Consider the following 17,561-nt stretch of genomic DNA (forward strand, 5'->3'; position numbering starts at 1 on the left):
TACTTCCGGTTGTGGCGGGATATTTGTGAAGTCAGCACTCAGCAATGGCGGTCGAAAAGAATGGTAAAGTCGCAAAGAATACTGTGTGTTCGTGGATTGGCGTTTGTGACTGAATCCATCGAAGTTACTAATTATTTGAAGAAAGTAAGTGAATATTTTATATTTTCAGTGTTTAATACTCGTACTTTCTTCACCTATATAAAATTTTATAAATAACGTCTGTGTAGGAAATGCGATTTTCCATGTGTTGTTCTTTTGTGTACGTGCCTAATGATTCATTTTCAGGATTTGGTACTGTTAAATTTTGCACTAGTCTGTTTCTTACTGTTTGTGTCACTCCTTTTTGTATGTGTCTCACCTTTTTATAGTTATATTATTTTTACTCAAACGTTTTAATATTTATCTTAAAGCATACTGTAATTAAGCAGGAAATAGCTTTTAATGGAAAAAGAAAGGCAATATTAACATGACTAATTGTTCAGAAATCTGTTATGGAAATGTTATCTACCTTATGCCAAAAAATAAAGCATGTAACTTTCATTTATTTATGAAATTCAAAATTTTTTATTTGCTTAGTGTTTTCCCTAAAAATAATTTAATTTCTTATTTTTGAATTTAGTTTTATAAATTTGCTTTAATATATAATCTTTAACTCAAAAATATTGTGCTATTAAAAAAGGAAATTTTATGCCATAGAAACACAGGTACTTTGTTCCAAATCTGTGTTCATTTTTTTTTTATAAATATACTGAATTTTTATGCACTTGTAATTACTGAAATATATCCTTTCATGAATAATAAATAAGTCCTAAGTCCTTTCATGAATGCATTTCTTTTTTGTTTGTTTGATTTTGTTGTTTTAAAAGATCTCCATACTTAAAGAAAGAAAATAAATTAAGAATGCTTTACTTTCAGTTTTGAATAAATTTATTACTATTTACTGCAGCTTCAAGTTTCTCTAAACATAATTTTCGAAGTCAAAACTTGATAGTTATGTTGATTATTAGACTTGCATGAAAAAATTAGTATTTGATCTAAAATACCTTAAATTATTTGAATTATATTTTACTAAATCATATATTTTGATATAACTAGATAGTTAAAAAAATTAAAATTGTAAATGTGCAGAAATGCTTATATAAAACCAAGAAATTGTTTATATTTTTGTTGCATTTTCCCTTGTAAATTAATTATATATATATGTAGTGCCGATCGCTTGGAGCTGTGATGAAAACCAGATGCCGTGACGTCATTCTCTCTACGAGCTGCGAAGGCGCCAAGCAAAAATTAGGGAAATTACCGTTTTGAGATGATAGACGATTGACGTGAAAGCAGAGACGCTGCTTCTGTTCAAAAAAGAACTTTGACGAATCATTACTTGTTTAATTCTCTTAAATGTTAAATTTATGTAATAATCGTTTGTCTAATTAAAATGTCTTTCGTTAATTAATTTGTTCATCGTTTAAAATCCCCACAAAAATTTTCTCAGAAGTGGGATAGCAATTAAGCACTCGAATGAACTGTAGTTTTACCTGCTTTCCTGGATTACTACCGGTTTTGAAGAATAACTGTTGCTGTGCTGGACTGTTTTACGATGTATAATCAACTATGCTTCGAACAAAAACCTCATCAAGCTCCTAGGAATGTATGCTGATTTACCTGAACTGAAACTGCGTAATAGTGAGTAAATAGTGTGCGGCTCTATTAAGGACTGGAATTAATTTTAATAATACTGAATGTCAAGTGTCAAGACGTGAATTGTGGCCAAAAATCCATCGGACATAACCTGTTTCTACTCGCCTTTTGTCGACACCATTTGTGATCCATTGGATGGTATGGAAGTAATTTGTTTCGTTTCTGTTTCCGGATTATAGAGCCAGGAACATCGTGGATTACCATTATATGAAGTGAGTGATTTTCTCAATTTTATTAACTATGTTTCTAATTGATGTGCCGGGAATGGAAGATGTCCTGAAAAGTGAAAAAGCGCATAATATAAAATTATTACACAAAATAATATTTAACGATGTGGGCGACAGAAATAATCGAAAAAGGTTAAGACAATTTAATGGTTTCTCTTTAGCAGAGAATAGTAAAGAACTTAATGAAAAACTCGAAAAAATCAAACAAGATTTTCAGGCTTATGAATTAATTTCCATTGCCAATGTTTTATGCATTGATAGCTCTGGCGCACAAGATGACTTAGCAACCCGAATTGTTTCTTATCTGAATAATTTAGAATTGCTTAAAAATAATGTAATTTTAGAAGAAAGTGAAAACGAAAGTGATTTAGAGGGTGTGGATGGTGGGGATAAAAATGAAGTAGATGATAATGTTCGAGATGAAACGAAACTAAGAAACAATTCTGGTGCCACAGTGAGACAACTTCCTTCCCAATGTGCTAATGATAATATTCTTAGTACAATTGAAAACAAGTCGAATGTATTTCATAACTGTAGTATAAATGTTACTATTGAAGACATCAAATCTTTTGTTGCTCAATTTGATGGCCAAAGCCACGAAAATGTCAGTAGTTGGGTCGAAAGTTTTGAAGATGCAGCTACCATTCTTCAGTTAAGTGATTTACAAAAACTGATTTTTGCTAAACGCCTGATGACAGGCAAAGCAAAACTATTTGTTCTTAGTGAACCAAAGTTGAACTCATGGCAAGTTTTTAAGAATGCTATTCTTGATGAATTCCGGTCTAGCTGCAATTCGGCCGAACTGCATGAGTTATTATCAAAACAAAAAATGAAGAGCAATGAAACATTTGATGAGTATTTTTTAAATATGAAAAGAATTGCTAAAAATGGTCAAATTGAAGATGTTGCTTTAATACGATATGTTATAGATGGTATACCAGGCTCCGCGTTTAAAAAATCTTGCTTGTATGGGTCACAAACATTAACTGATTTTAAGAACAAATTGAAGCTTTATCAACAGATATGTGATGATGAAGAAAAGTCGCGAACGTCAAAAACAAAATCTGAAAGTAAACAAAAAATTGAATCTAGACATAAATATGACACAAAAAATTTTGTTAACCAAACAAAGCGTAACGTAACCGATAGTCGAGGAACAATTCCTGAAATTAAACGTAATACAACCTGTTTCAACTGCGGTGAAAGCGGTCATATTTCCAAGCAATGTGTTCATAAAGATAAGGGAGTCAAGTGTTTTAAATGTGAAGAATTTGGGCACCAAAGTTTCGAATGCTCAAATACGAATTCGAAACCAGAAGTATCAACCGTGAATATTGATGTAGTCTCGAAGTTGACCAAAGAAGTAAAAATTAATGATGTATATATAACCGCGTTAATAGACACAGGAAGTCAAACTACTTTGTTATGTAGATCGACTTTTGATAAACTGAATATCGAAGGCCTCGTGCCCGTAAGTTCAACGCTGAGTGGGTTGGGTAAATGTCAAGTAAAACCTCTAGGTTTCTTTAAAGGTAATATTAAAATTAATGATTTCCAGTGTACTGCAGATATTTGTGTTGTAGACAACAATGTAATGACACATGAAGCCATTTTAGGCTTAAACGTAATATTAAAAGGTGAAATATTAATAAATGAAAATGGGGTTACCATAAAAAGTAAGTCACAGAGTGTAGAGAAAGTAAATATTGTATCTGTTTTACCTGTTGACCTAGCTAGTAACGAAGAAGAAATAAACATTGCACCTAGTGTTCCAAACTACTTTAAAGAGACTGTTCAACAGCTAGTTTCGAACTATATGCCATGTAAGACCAAATCTACGGACATACAGTTAAAAATTTTCGTTAAAAATAACGAACCAGTATCGCATCAACCGCGTAAATTACCGTTTGCGGAAAAGAAAATTGTTGAAACCCAAATATCCGAGTGGCTAAAGTCAGGAATTATAGAACAGAGTTCTTCGGAATATTCCAGCCCATTGGTCATCGTTAAAAAGAAAGACGGGACACCAAGAGTTTGCGTTGATTATCGTCGTTTAAACAAAGTTGTCGTAAAGGATAGATTTCCCCTTCCCCTGATTGAGGATATCCTAGACCGCCTTCAAGAAGCACGTGTTTTCAGCACTATTGATCTCAAAAATGGCTTTTTTCACGTGGACGTCGAAAAGGAAAGTCGGAAGTACACATCATTTGTTACGCATGAAGGACAGTACCAGTTTTTGAAAGTGCCGTTTGGACTCTGTAACTCACCAGCTGTATTCCAGAGATTCATAAATACCATTTTTCGACCGTTAGTTAACGATGGCATCGTTTTGCCGTACATGGACGATATCATCATTTTGTCCGCCTCATACGAAGAGGGAATCGAGAGGCTGAGTCAAGTTTTAAATCTAGCGAGTGAATACGGATTGGAAATAAATTTTAAAAAATCGCAATTCTTAAAGAAACGAATTGACTTTTTAGGTCATGTCATAGAAGAGGGTAAAATTTTCCCATCCACTTTGAAGACGCAAGCTGTTATAAATTTCCCTGAACCATCTAATTTAAAACAGATCGAAAGTTTTCTTGGGCTGACAGGGTATTTCAGAAAATTTATTAATAAATACTCTATAATTGCCAAGCCACTTAGTGACCTGCTAAAAAAGGGTAATAAGTTCGAATTCGGTGAAGAACAAAAGATCGCATTCAATCGTTTGAAATCAGCGCTAGCTGAGAAGCCTGTACTTGAAATTTATAACCCTAATTATGAAACCGAACTACACACAGACTCCAGTATAGAAGGATATGGGGCGATTCTAATGCAGAAACCCCCAGGTGATAGCAGTTTTCACCCCACTTATTTTATGAGTAGGAAAACCTCTGATGCAGAGAAAAAGTACTCAAGTTACGAGTTGGAGGTCCTCGCGATCGTAGAAGCACTGAAAAGGTTCCGTGTTTACCTTTTGGGAATTTCATTTAAGATAGTGACGGACTGTTCAGCATTTCAACGGACGATGGAAAAAAGAGATTTAGCGACGCGTGTTGCTCGTTGGGCTCTGTTGTTACAAGAATTCGATTATGTTATAGAGCATCGTAAAGGTGTTAGAATGCCACATGTAGATGCTCTAAGTAGAGCTCCTGTAAACGTCTTATGCATTTCTATTGAAAATATCTTACCTAAATTAAAACTTGCTCAAGAAAATGACACTGAAATAAAAACCATTAAGGAATTATTGAAAACCTCAAGTTATGAAAATTATTGTAATAGAAATGGCGTACTATACAAGTTTATTGACGGTAAAGAATTGATAGTCGTACCGGAAAGTATGCAGACTGAAATCATAAAAGATGCTCACGAGAAAGGGCACACCGGTATCAAACATACAGAGAAACACCTGGATGAATACTATTTCATTCCCAAACTTCGGCAGAAGATAGAAAACGTTATCGCAAATTGCGTTCATTGCATCTTAATAAATCGCAAAGCAGGGAAAAAGGAAGGATTTTTACATCCGCGATTCAAAGAGGACATTCCGTTGCATACTTATCATATAGATCACTTGGGTCCTCTGGAAAGTACCCATAAAAACTACAAACACCTATTAGTAGTGGTCGACGCCTTTACTAAATTTACTTGGATTTATCCAACAAAATCTACGACCTCAGCCGAGGTGATAGCGAAGTTAGAGAATCAGAAGGCCATTTTTGGAAGCCCTTGTCAGATCATTTCTGATAGAGGAACGGCTTTCACATCCAGTGAGTTTTCTGACTACTGTGCTAAAGAAGATATTAAACATCATCTGATCACCACAGGCCTGCCGAGAGCAAATGGACAAGTCGAACGAATCAACCAAGTCATTATATCAGTATTAGCGAAACTGTCCTTAAAAAAACCAACCGAATGGTATAAACACACACACGAAGTTCAGAGGACGCTTAACTCAACATATCAAAGAAGCATTAACACCACTCCGTTCGAATTACTCTTCGGTACTAAAATGAACAGTAAGGGCACCGATCAGCTTAAAGAGCTGATAGAAAGTGAGTTTCAATCTCAATTCGAGTCTCAAAGAGAAGAATTACGAAAGCAAGCCAAGAGGCAAATTTTCCAAGTCCAACAGGAAAATAAAAAGACATATAATGCCAAAAGAAGACAAGCACAGCCGTACAAAGTTGGTGACTTAGTGGCAATCAAAAGGACTCAATTCGGACCACACTTAAAATTAAGAGCGAAGTATTTCGGACCTTATAAGATCAAAAAAGTTAAGGGTGGTAACACCTATGACGTAATAAAGGAAGGATGCCATGAGGAGCCCATACGCACTACCACATGTGCCGAATTCCTCAAGAAATGGACGGCACCTTAAAATGTTTCACGAACACTTATTTCTGTTATTGTATATTCTTGCTTGTTGCTTTGTTTGTTTGTTTTTTTTTTTGTTTGAATTTTGCAGTGTCCTGGAGGGCCAGTCCACCCTCGGATGGCCGAAATGTAGTGCCGATCGCTTGGAGCTGTGATGAAAACCAGATGCCGTGACGTCATTCTCTCTACGAGCTGCGAAGGCGCCAAGCAAAAATTAGGGAAATTACCGTTTTGAGATGATAGACGATTGACGTAAAAGCAGAGACGCTGCTTCTGTTCAAAAAAGAACTTTGACGAATCATTACTTGTTTAATTCTCTTAAATGTTAAATTTATGTAATAATCGTTTGTCTAATTAAAATGTCTTTCGTTAATTAATTTGTTCATCGTTTAAAATCCCCACAAAAATTTTCTCAGAAGTGGGATAGCAATTAAGCACTCGAATGAACTGTAGTTTTACCTGCTTTCCTGGATTACTACCGGTTTTGAAGAATAACTGTTGCTGTGCTGGACTGTTTTACGATGTATAATCAACTATGCTTCGAACAAAAACCTCATCAAGCTCCTAGGAATGTATGCTGATTTACCTGAACTGAAACTGCGTAATAGTGAGTAAATAGTGTGCGGCTCTATTAAGGACTGGAATTAATTTTAATAATACTGAATGTCAAGTGTCAAGACGTGAATTGTGGCCAAAAATCCATCGGACATAACCTGTTTCTACTCGCCTTTTGTCGACACCATTTGTGATCCATTGGATGGTATGGAAGTAATTTGTTTCGTTTCTGTTTCCGGATTATAGAGCCAGGAACATCGTGGATTACCATTATATGAAGTGAGTGATTTTCTCAATTTTATTAACTATGTTTCTAATTGATGTGCCGGGAATGGAAGATGTCCTGAAAAGTGAAAAAGCGCATAATATAAAATTATTACACAAAATAATATTTAACGATGTGGGCGACAGAAATAATCGAAAAAGGTTAAGACAATTTAATGGTTTCTCTTTAGCAGAGAATAGTAAAGAACTTAATGAAAAACTCGAAAAAATCAAACAAGATTTTCAGGCTTATGAATTAATTTCCATTGCCAATGTTTTATGCATTGATAGCTCTGGCGCACAAGATGACTTAGCAACCCGAATTGTTTCTTATCTGAATAATTTAGAATTGCTTAAAAATAATGTAATTTTAGAAGAAAGTGAAAACGAAAGTGATTTAGAGGGTGTGGATGGTGGGGATAAAAATGAAGTAGATGATAATGTTCGAGATGAAACGAAACTAAGAAACAATTCTGGTGCCACAGTGAGACAACTTCCTTCCCAATGTGCTAATGATAATATTCTTAGTACAATTGAAAACAAGTCGAATGTATTTCATAACTGTAGTATAAATGTTACTATTGAAGACATCAAATCTTTTGTTGCTCAATTTGATGGCCAAAGCCACGAAAATGTCAGTAGTTGGGTCGAAAGTTTTGAAGATGCAGCTACCATTCTTCAGTTAAGTGATTTACAAAAACTGATTTTTGCTAAACGCCTGATGACAGGCAAAGCAAAACTATTTGTTCTTAGTGAACCAAAGTTGAACTCATGGCAAGTTTTTAAGAATGCTATTCTTGATGAATTCCGGTCTAGCTGCAATTCGGCCGAACTGCATGAGTTATTATCAAAACAAAAAATGAAGAGCAATGAAACATTTGATGAGTATTTTTTAAATATGAAAAGAATTGCTAAAAATGGTCAAATTGAAGATGTTGCTTTAATACGATATGTTATAGATGGTATACCAGGCTCCGCGTTTAAAAAATCTTGCTTGTATGGGTCACAAACATTAACTGATTTTAAGAACAAATTGAAGCTTTATCAACAGATATGTGATGATGAAGAAAAGTCGCGAACGTCAAAAACAAAATCTGAAAGTAAACAAAAAATTGAATCTAGACATAAATATGACACAAAAAATTTTGTTAACCAAACAAAGCGTAACGTAACCGATAGTCGAGGAACAATTCCTGAAATTAAACGTAATACAACCTGTTTCAACTGCGGTGAAAGCGGTCATATTTCCAAGCAATGTGTTCATAAAGATAAGGGAGTCAAGTGTTTTAAATGTGAAGAATTTGGGCACCAAAGTTTCGAATGCTCAAATACGAATTCGAAACCAGAAGTATCAACCGTGAATATTGATGTAGTCTCGAAGTTGACCAAAGAAGTAAAAATTAATGATGTATATATAACCGCGTTAATAGACACAGGAAGTCAAACTACTTTGTTATGTAGATCGACTTTTGATAAACTGAATATCGAAGGCCTCGTGCCCGTAAGTTCAACGCTGAGTGGGTTGGGTAAATGTCAAGTAAAACCTCTAGGTTTCTTTAAAGGTAATATTAAAATTAATGATTTCCAGTGTACTGCAGATATTTGTGTTGTAGACAACAATGTAATGACACATGAAGCCATTTTAGGCTTAAACGTAATATTAAAAGGTGAAATATTAATAAATGAAAATGGGGTTACCATAAAAAGTAAGTCACAGAGTGTAGAGAAAGTAAATATTGTATCTGTTTTACCTGTTGACCTAGCTAGTAACGAAGAAGAAATAAACATTGCACCTAGTGTTCCAAACTACTTTAAAGAGACTGTTCAACAGCTAGTTTCGAACTATATGCCATGTAAGACCAAATCTACGGACATACAGTTAAAAATTTTCGTTAAAAATAACGAACCAGTATCGCATCAACCGCGTAAATTACCGTTTGCGGAAAAGAAAATTGTTGAAACCCAAATATCCGAGTGGCTAAAGTCAGGAATTATAGAACAGAGTTCTTCGGAATATTCCAGCCCATTGGTCATCGTTAAAAAGAAAGACGGGACACCAAGAGTTTGCGTTGATTATCGTCGTTTAAACAAAGTTGTCGTAAAGGATAGATTTCCCCTTCCCCTGATTGAGGATATCCTAGACCGCCTTCAAGAAGCACGTGTTTTCAGCACTATTGATCTCAAAAATGGCTTTTTTCACGTGGACGTCGAAAAGGAAAGTCGGAAGTACACATCATTTGTTACGCATGAAGGACAGTACCAGTTTTTGAAAGTGCCGTTTGGACTCTGTAACTCACCAGCTGTATTCCAGAGATTCATAAATACCATTTTTCGACCGTTAGTTAACGATGGCATCGTTTTGCCGTACATGGACGATATCATCATTTTGTCCGCCTCATACGAAGAGGGAATCGAGAGGCTGAGTCAAGTTTTAAATCTAGCGAGTGAATACGGATTGGAAATAAATTTTAAAAAATCGCAATTCTTAAAGAAACGAATTGACTTTTTAGGTCATGTCATAGAAGAGGGTAAAATTTTCCCATCCACTTTGAAGACGCAAGCTGTTATAAATTTCCCTGAACCATCTAATTTAAAACAGATCGAAAGTTTTCTTGGGCTGACAGGGTATTTCAGAAAATTTATTAATAAATACTCTATAATTGCCAAGCCACTTAGTGACCTGCTAAAAAAGGGTAATAAGTTCGAATTCGGTGAAGAACAAAAGATCGCATTCAATCGTTTGAAATCAGCGCTAGCTGAGAAGCCTGTACTTGCAATTTATAACCCTAATTATGAAACCGAACTACACACAGACTCCAGTATAGAAGGATATGGGGCGATTCTAATGCAGAAACCCCCAGGTGATAGCAGTTTTCACCCCACTTATTTTATGAGTAGGAAAACCTCTGATGCAGAGAAAAAGTACTCAAGTTACGAGTTGGAGGTCCTCGCGATCGTAGAAGCACTGAAAAGGTTCCGTGTTTACCTTTTGGGAATTTCATTTAAGATAGTGACGGACTGTTCAGCATTTCAACGGACGATGGAAAAAAGAGATTTAGCGACGCGTGTTGCTCGTTGGGCTCTGTTGTTACAAGAATTCGATTATGTTATAGAGCATCGTAAAGGTGTTAGAATGCCACATGTAGATGCTCTAAGTAGAGCTCCTGTAAACGTCTTATGCATTTCTATTGAAAATATCTTACCTAAATTAAAACTTGCTCAAGAAAATGACACTGAAATTAAAACCATTAAGGAATTATTGAAAACCTCAAGTTATGAAAATTATTGTAATAGAAATGGCGTACTATACAAGTTTATTGACGGTAAAGAATTGATAGTCGTACCGGAAAGTATGCAGACTGAAATCATAAAAGATGCTCACGAGAAAGGGCACACCGGTATCAAACATACAGAGAAACACCTGGATGAATACTATTTCATTCCCAAACTTCGGCAGAAGATAGAAAACGTTATCGCAAATTGCGTTCATTGCATCTTAATAAATCGCAAAGATGGGAAAAAGGAAGGATTTTTACATCCGCGATTCAAAGAGGACATTCCGTTGCATACTTATCATATAGATCACTTGGGTCCTCTGGAAAGTACCCATAAAAACTACAAACACCTATTAGTAGTGGTCGACGCCTTTACTAAATTTACTTGGATTTATTCAACAAAATCTACGACCTCAGCCGAGGTGATAGCGAAGTTAGAGAATCAGAAGGCCATTTTTGGAAGCCCTTGTCAGATCATTTCTGATAGAGGAACGGCTTTCACATCCAGTGAGTTTTCTGACTACTGTGCTAAAGAAGATATTAAACATCATCTAATCACCACAGGCCTGCCGAGAGCAAATGGACAAGTCGAACGAATCAACCAAGTCATTATATCAGTATTAGCGAAACTGTCCTTAAAAAAACCAACCGAATGGTATAAACACACACACGAAGTTCAGAGGACGCTTAACTCAACATATCAAAGAAGCATTAACACCACTCCGTTCGAATTACTCTTCGGTACTAAAATGAACAGTAAGGGCACCGATCAGCTTAAAGAGCTGATAGAAAGTGAGTTTCAATCTCAATTCGAGTCTCAAAGAGAAGAATTACGAAAGCAAGCCAAGAGGCAAATTTTCCAAGTCCAACAGGAAAATAAAAAGACATATAATGCCAAAAGAAGACAAGCACAGCCGTACAAAGTTGGTGACTTAGTGGCAATCAAAAGGACTCAATTCGGACCACACTTAAAATTAAGAGCGAAGTATTTCGGACCTTATAAGATCAAGAAAGTTAAGGGTGGTAACACCTATGACGTAATAAAGGAAGGATGCCATGAGGAGCCCATATGCACTACCACATGTGCCGAATTCCTCAAGAAATGGACGGCACCTTAAAATTTTTCACGAACACTTATTTCTGTTATTGTATATTCTTGCTTGTTGCTTTGTTTTTTTTTTTTTTTTTTTTTGTTTGAATTTTGCAGTGTCCTGGAGGGCCAGTCCACCCTCGGATGGCCGAAATGTAGTGCCGATCGCTTGGAGCTGTGATGAAAACCAGATGCCGTGACGTCATTCTCTCTACGAGCTGCGAAGGCGCCAAGCAAAAATTACGGAAATTACCGTTTTCAGATGATAGACGATTGACGTGAAAGCAGAGACGCTGCTTCTGTTCAAAAAAGAACTTTGACGAATCATTACTTGTTTAATTCTCTTAAATGTTAAATTTATGTAATAATCGTTTGTCTAATTAAAATGTCTTTCGTTAATTAATTTGTTCATCGTTTAAAATCCCCACAAAAATTTTCTCAGAAGTGGGATAGCAATTAAGCACTCGAATGAACTGTAGTTTTACCTGCTTTCCTGGATTACTACCGGTTTTGAAGAATAACTGTTGCTGTGCTGGACTGTTTTACGATGTATAATCAACTATGCTTCGAACAAAAACCTCATCAAGCTCCTAGGAATGTATGCTGATTTACCTGAACTGAAACTGCGTAATAGTGAGTAAATAGTGTGCGGCTCTATTAAGGACTGGAATTAATTTTAATAATACTGAATGTCAAGTGTCAAGACGTGAATTGTGGCCAAAAATCCATCGGACATAACCTGTTTCTACTCGCCTTTTGTCGACACCATTTGTGATCCATTGGATGGTATGGAAGTAATTTGTTTCGTTTCTGTTTCCGGATTATAGAGCCAGGAACATCGTGGATTACCATTATATGAAGTGAGTGATTTTCTCAATTTTATTAACTATGTTTCTAATTGATGTGCCGGGAATGGAAGATGTCCTGAAAAGTGAAAAAGCGCATAATATAAAATTATTACACAAAATAATATTTAACGATGTGGGCGACAGAAATAATCGAAAAAGGTTAAGACAATTTAATGGTTTCTCTTTAGCAGAGAATAGTAAAGAACTTAATGAAAAACTCGAAAAAATCAAACAAGATTTTCAGGCTTATGAATTAATTTCCATTGCCAATGTTTTATGCATTGATAGCTCTGGCGCACAAGATGACTTAGCAACCCGAATTGTTTCTTATCTGAATAATTTAGAATTGCTTAAAAATAATGTAATTTTAGAAGAAAGTGAAAACGAAAGTGATTTAGAGGGTGTGGATGGTGGGGATAAAAATGAAGTAGATGATAATGTTCGAGATGAAACGAAACTAAGAAACAATTCTGGTGCCACAGTGAGACAACTTCCTTCCCAATGTGCTAATGATAATATTCTTAGTACAATTGAAAACAAGTCGAATGTATTTCATAACTGTAGTATAAATGTTACTATTGAAGACATCAAATCTTTTGTTGCTCAATTTGATGGCCAAAGCCACGAAAATGTCAGTAGTTGGGTCGAAAGTTTTGAAGATGCAGCTACCATTCTTCAGTTAAGTGATTTACAAAAACTGATTTTTGCTAAACGCCTGATGACAGGCAAAGCAAAACTATTTGTTCTTAGTGAACCAAAGTTGAACTCATGGCAAGTTTTTAAGAATGCTATTCTTGATGAATTCCGGTCTAGCTGCAATTCGGCCGAACTGCATGAGTTATTATCAAAACAAAAAATGAAGAGCAATGAAACATTTGATGAGTATTTTTTAAATATGAAAAGAATTGCTAAAAATGGTCAAATTGAAGATGTTGCTTTAATACGATATGTTATAGATGGTATACCAGGCTCCGCGTTTAAAAAATCTTGCTTGTATGGGTCACAAACATTAACTGATTTTAAGAACAAATTGAAGCTTTATCAACAGATATGTGATGATGAAGAAAAGTCGCGAACGTCAAAAACAAAATCTGAAAGTAAACAAAAAATTGAATCTAGACATAAATATGACACAAAAAATTTTGTTAACCAAACAAAGCGTAACGTAACCGATAGTCGAGGAACAATTCCTGAAATTAAACGTAATACAACCTGTTTCAACTGCGGTGAAAGCGGTCATATTTCCAAGCAATGTGTTCATAAAGATAAGGGAGTCAAGTGTTTTAAATGTGAAGAATTTGGGCACCAAAGTTTCGAATGCTCAAATACGAATTCGAAACCAGAAGTATCAACCGTGAATATTGATGTAGTCTCGAAGTTGACCAAAGAAGTAAAAATTAATGATGTATATATAACCGCGTTAATAGACACAGGAAGTCAAACTACTTTGTTATGTAGATCGACTTTTGATAAACTGAATATCGAAGGCCTCGTGCCCGTAAGTTCAACGCTGAGTGGGTTGGGTAAATGTCAAGTAAAACCTCTAGGTTTCTTTAAAGGTAATATTAAAATTAATGATTTCCAGTGTACTGCAGATATTTGTGTTGTAGACAACAATGTAATGACACATGAAGCCATTTTAGGCTTAAACGTAATATTAAAAGGTGAAATATTAATAAATGAAAATGGGGTTACCATAAAAAGTAAGTCACAGAGTGTAGAGAAAGTAAATATTGTATCTGTTTTACCTGTTGACCTAGCTAGTAACGAAGAAGAAATAAACATTGCACCTAGTGTTCCAAACTACTTTAAAGAGACTGTTCAACAGCTAGTTTCGAACTATATGCCATGTAAGACCAAATCTACGGACATACAGTTAAAAATTTTCGTTAAAAATAACGAACCAGTATCGCATCAACCGCGTAAATTACCGTTTGCGGAAAAGAAAATTGTTGAAACCCAAATATCCGAGTGGCTAAAGTCAGGAATTATAGAACAGAGTTCTTCGGAATATTCCAGCCCATTGGTCATCGTTAAAAAGAAAGACGGGACACCAAGAGTTTGCGTTGATTATCGTCGTTTAAACAAAGTTGTCGTAAAGGATAGATTTCCCCTTCCCCTGATTGAGGATATCCTAGACCGCCTTCAAGAAGCACGTGTTTTCAGCACTATTGATCTCAAAAATGGCTTTTTTCACGTGGACGTCGAAAAGGAAAGTCGGAAGTACACATCATTTGTTACGCATGAAGGACAGTACCAGTTTTTGAAAGTGCCGTTTGGACTCTGTAACTCACCAGCTGTATTCCAGAGATTCATAAATACCATTTTTCGACCGTTAGTTAACGATGGCATCGTTTTGCCGTACATGGACGATATCATCATTTTGTCCGCCTCATACGAAGAGGGAATCGAGAGGCTGAGTCAAGTTTTAAATCTAGCGAGTGAATACGGATTGGAAATAAATTTTAAAAAATCGCAATTCTTAAAGAAACGAATTGACTTTTTAGGTCATGTCATAGAAGAGGGTAAAATTTTCCCATCCACTTTGAAGACGCAAGCTGTTATAAATTTCCCTGAACCATCTAATTTAAAACAGATCGAAAGTTTTCTTGGGCTGACAGGGTATTTCAGAAAATTTATTAATAAATACTCTATAATTGCCAAGCCACTTAGTGACCTGCTAAAAAAGGGTAATAAGTTCGAATTCGGTGAAGAACAAAAGATCGCATTCAATCGTTTGAAATCAGCGCTAGCTGAGAAGCCTGTACTTGCAATTTATAACCCTAATTATGAAACCGAACTACACACAGACTCCAGTATAGAAGGATATGGGGCGATTCTAATGCAGAAACCCCCAGGTGATAGCAGTTTTCACCCCACTTATTTTATGAGTAGGAAAACCTCTGATGCAGAGAAAAAGTACTCAAGTTACGAGTTGGAGGTCCTCGCGATCGTAGAAGCACTGAAAAGGTTCCGTGTTTACCTTTTGGGAATTTCATTTAAGATAGTGACGGACTGTTCAGCATTTCAACGGACGATGGAAAAAAGAGATTTAGCGACGCGTGTTGCTCGTTGGGCTCTGTTGTTACAAGAATTCGATTATGTTATAGAGCATCGTAAAGGTGTTAGAATGCCACATGTAGATGCTCTAAGTAGAGCTCCTGTAAACGTCTTATGCATTTCTATTGAAAATATCTTACCTAAATTAAAACTTGCTCAAGAAAATGACACTGAAATAAAAACCATTAAGGAATTATTGAAAACCTCAAGTTATGAAAATTATTGTAATAGAAATGGCGTACTATACAAGTTTATTGACGGTAAAGAATTGATAGTCGTACCGGAAAGTATGCAGACTGAAATCATAAAAGATGCTCACGAGAAAGGGCACACCGGTATCAAACATACAGAGAAACACCTGGATGAATACTATTTCATTCCCAAACTTCGGCAGAAGATAGAAAACGTTATCGCAAATTGCGTTCATTGCATCTTAATAAATCGCAAAGCAGGGAAAAAGGAAGGATTTTTACATCCGCGATTCAAAGAGGACATTCCGTTGCATACTTATCATATAGATCACTTGGGTCCTCTGGAAAGTACCCATAAAAACTACAAACACCTATTAGTAGTGGTCGACGCCTTTACTAAATTTACTTGGATTTATCCAACAAAATCTACGACCTCAGCCGAGGTGATAGCGAAGTTAGAGAATCAGAAGGCCATTTTTGGAAGCCCTTGTCAGATCATTTCTGATAGAGGAACGGCTTTCACATCCAGTGAGTTTTCTGACTACTGTGCTAAAGAAGATATTAAACATCATCTGATCACCACAGGCCTGCCGAGAGCAAATGGACAAGTCGAACGAATCAACCAAGTCATTATATCAGTATTAGCGAAACTGTCCTTAAAAAAACCAACCGAATGGTATAAACACACACACGAAGTTCAGAGGACGCTTAACTCAACATATCAAAGAAGCATTAACACCACTCCGTTCGAATTACTCTTCGGTACTAAAATGAACAGTAAGGGCACCGATCAGCTTAAAGAGCTGATAGAAAGTGAGTTTCAATCTCAATTCGAGTCTCAAAGAGAAGAATTACGAAAGCAAGCCAAGAGGCAAATTTTCCAAGTCCAACAGGAAAATAAAAAGACATATAATGCCAAAAGAAGACAAGCACAGCCGTACAAAGTTGGTGACTTAGTGGCAATCAAAAGGACTCAATTCGGACCACACTTAAAATTAAGAGCGAAGTATTTCGGACCTTATAAGATCAAGAAAGTTAAGGGTGGTAACACCTATGACGTAATAAAGGAAGGATGCCATGAGGAGCCCATATGCACTACCACATGTGCCGAATTCCTCAAGAAATGGACGGCACCTTAAAATTTTTCACGAACACTTATTTCTGTTATTGTATATTCTTGCTTGTTGCTTTGTTTTTTTTTTTTTTTTTTTTTTTTTTTTGTTTGAATTTTGCAGTGTCCTGGAGGGCCAGTCCACCCTCGGATGGCCGAAATGTAGTGCCGATCGCTTGGAGCTGTGATGAAAACCAGATGCCGTGACGTCATTCTCTCTACGAGCTGCGAAGGCGCCAAGCAAAAATTAGGGAAATTACCGTTTTGAGATGATAGACGATTGACGTGAAAGCAGAGACGCTGCTTCTGTTCAAAAAAGAACTTTGACGAATCATTACTTGTTTAATTCTCTTAAATGTTAAATTTATGTAATAATCGTTTGTCTAATTAAAATGTCTTTCGTTAATTAATTTGTTCATCGTTTAAAATCCCCACAAAAATTTTCTCAGAAGTGGGATAGCAATTAAGCACTCGAATGAACTGTAGTTTTACCTGCTTTCCTGGATTACTACCGGTTTTGAAGAATAACTGTTGCTGTGCTGGACTGTTTTACGATGTATAATCAACTATGCTTCGAACAAAAACCTCATCAAGCTCCTAGGAATGTATGCTGATTTACCTAAACTGAAACTGCGTAATAGTGAGTAAATAGTGTGCGGCTCTATTAAGGACTGGAATTAATTTTAATAATACTGAATGTCAAGTGTCAAGACGTGAATTGTGGCCAAAAATCCATCGGACATAACCTGTTTCTACTCGCCTTTTGTCGACACCATTTGTGATCCATTGGATGGTATGGAAGTAATTTGTTTCGTTTCTGTTTCCGGATTATAGAGCCAGGAACATCGTGGATTACCATTATATGAAGTGAGTGATTTTCTCAATT

General features: G+C 35.9%; 1 long non-coding RNA gene across 1 annotated transcript in view; it reads left to right on the top strand.

Moving 5' to 3' along the window:
- Positions 1-70: 70 nt before the first annotated feature.
- Positions 71-17,561, top strand: part of LOC146995664 (uncharacterized) — a 47,682-nt gene continuing 30,191 nt past the window's right edge. Inside the window, exon 1 of the long non-coding RNA XR_015042829.1 lies at positions 71-144. This is a non-coding gene — a long non-coding RNA (uncharacterized LOC146995664). The remainder of the gene's footprint in view (positions 145-17,561) is intronic.

The sequence above is a fragment of the Stegodyphus dumicola genome, chromosome 8 (genome assembly GCF_044657685.1).
Source record: "Stegodyphus dumicola isolate Sdum_Otavi_A_Nest chromosome 8, ASM4465768v1".
Lineage (NCBI taxonomy): Eukaryota > Metazoa > Arthropoda > Arachnida > Araneae > Eresidae > Stegodyphus > Stegodyphus dumicola.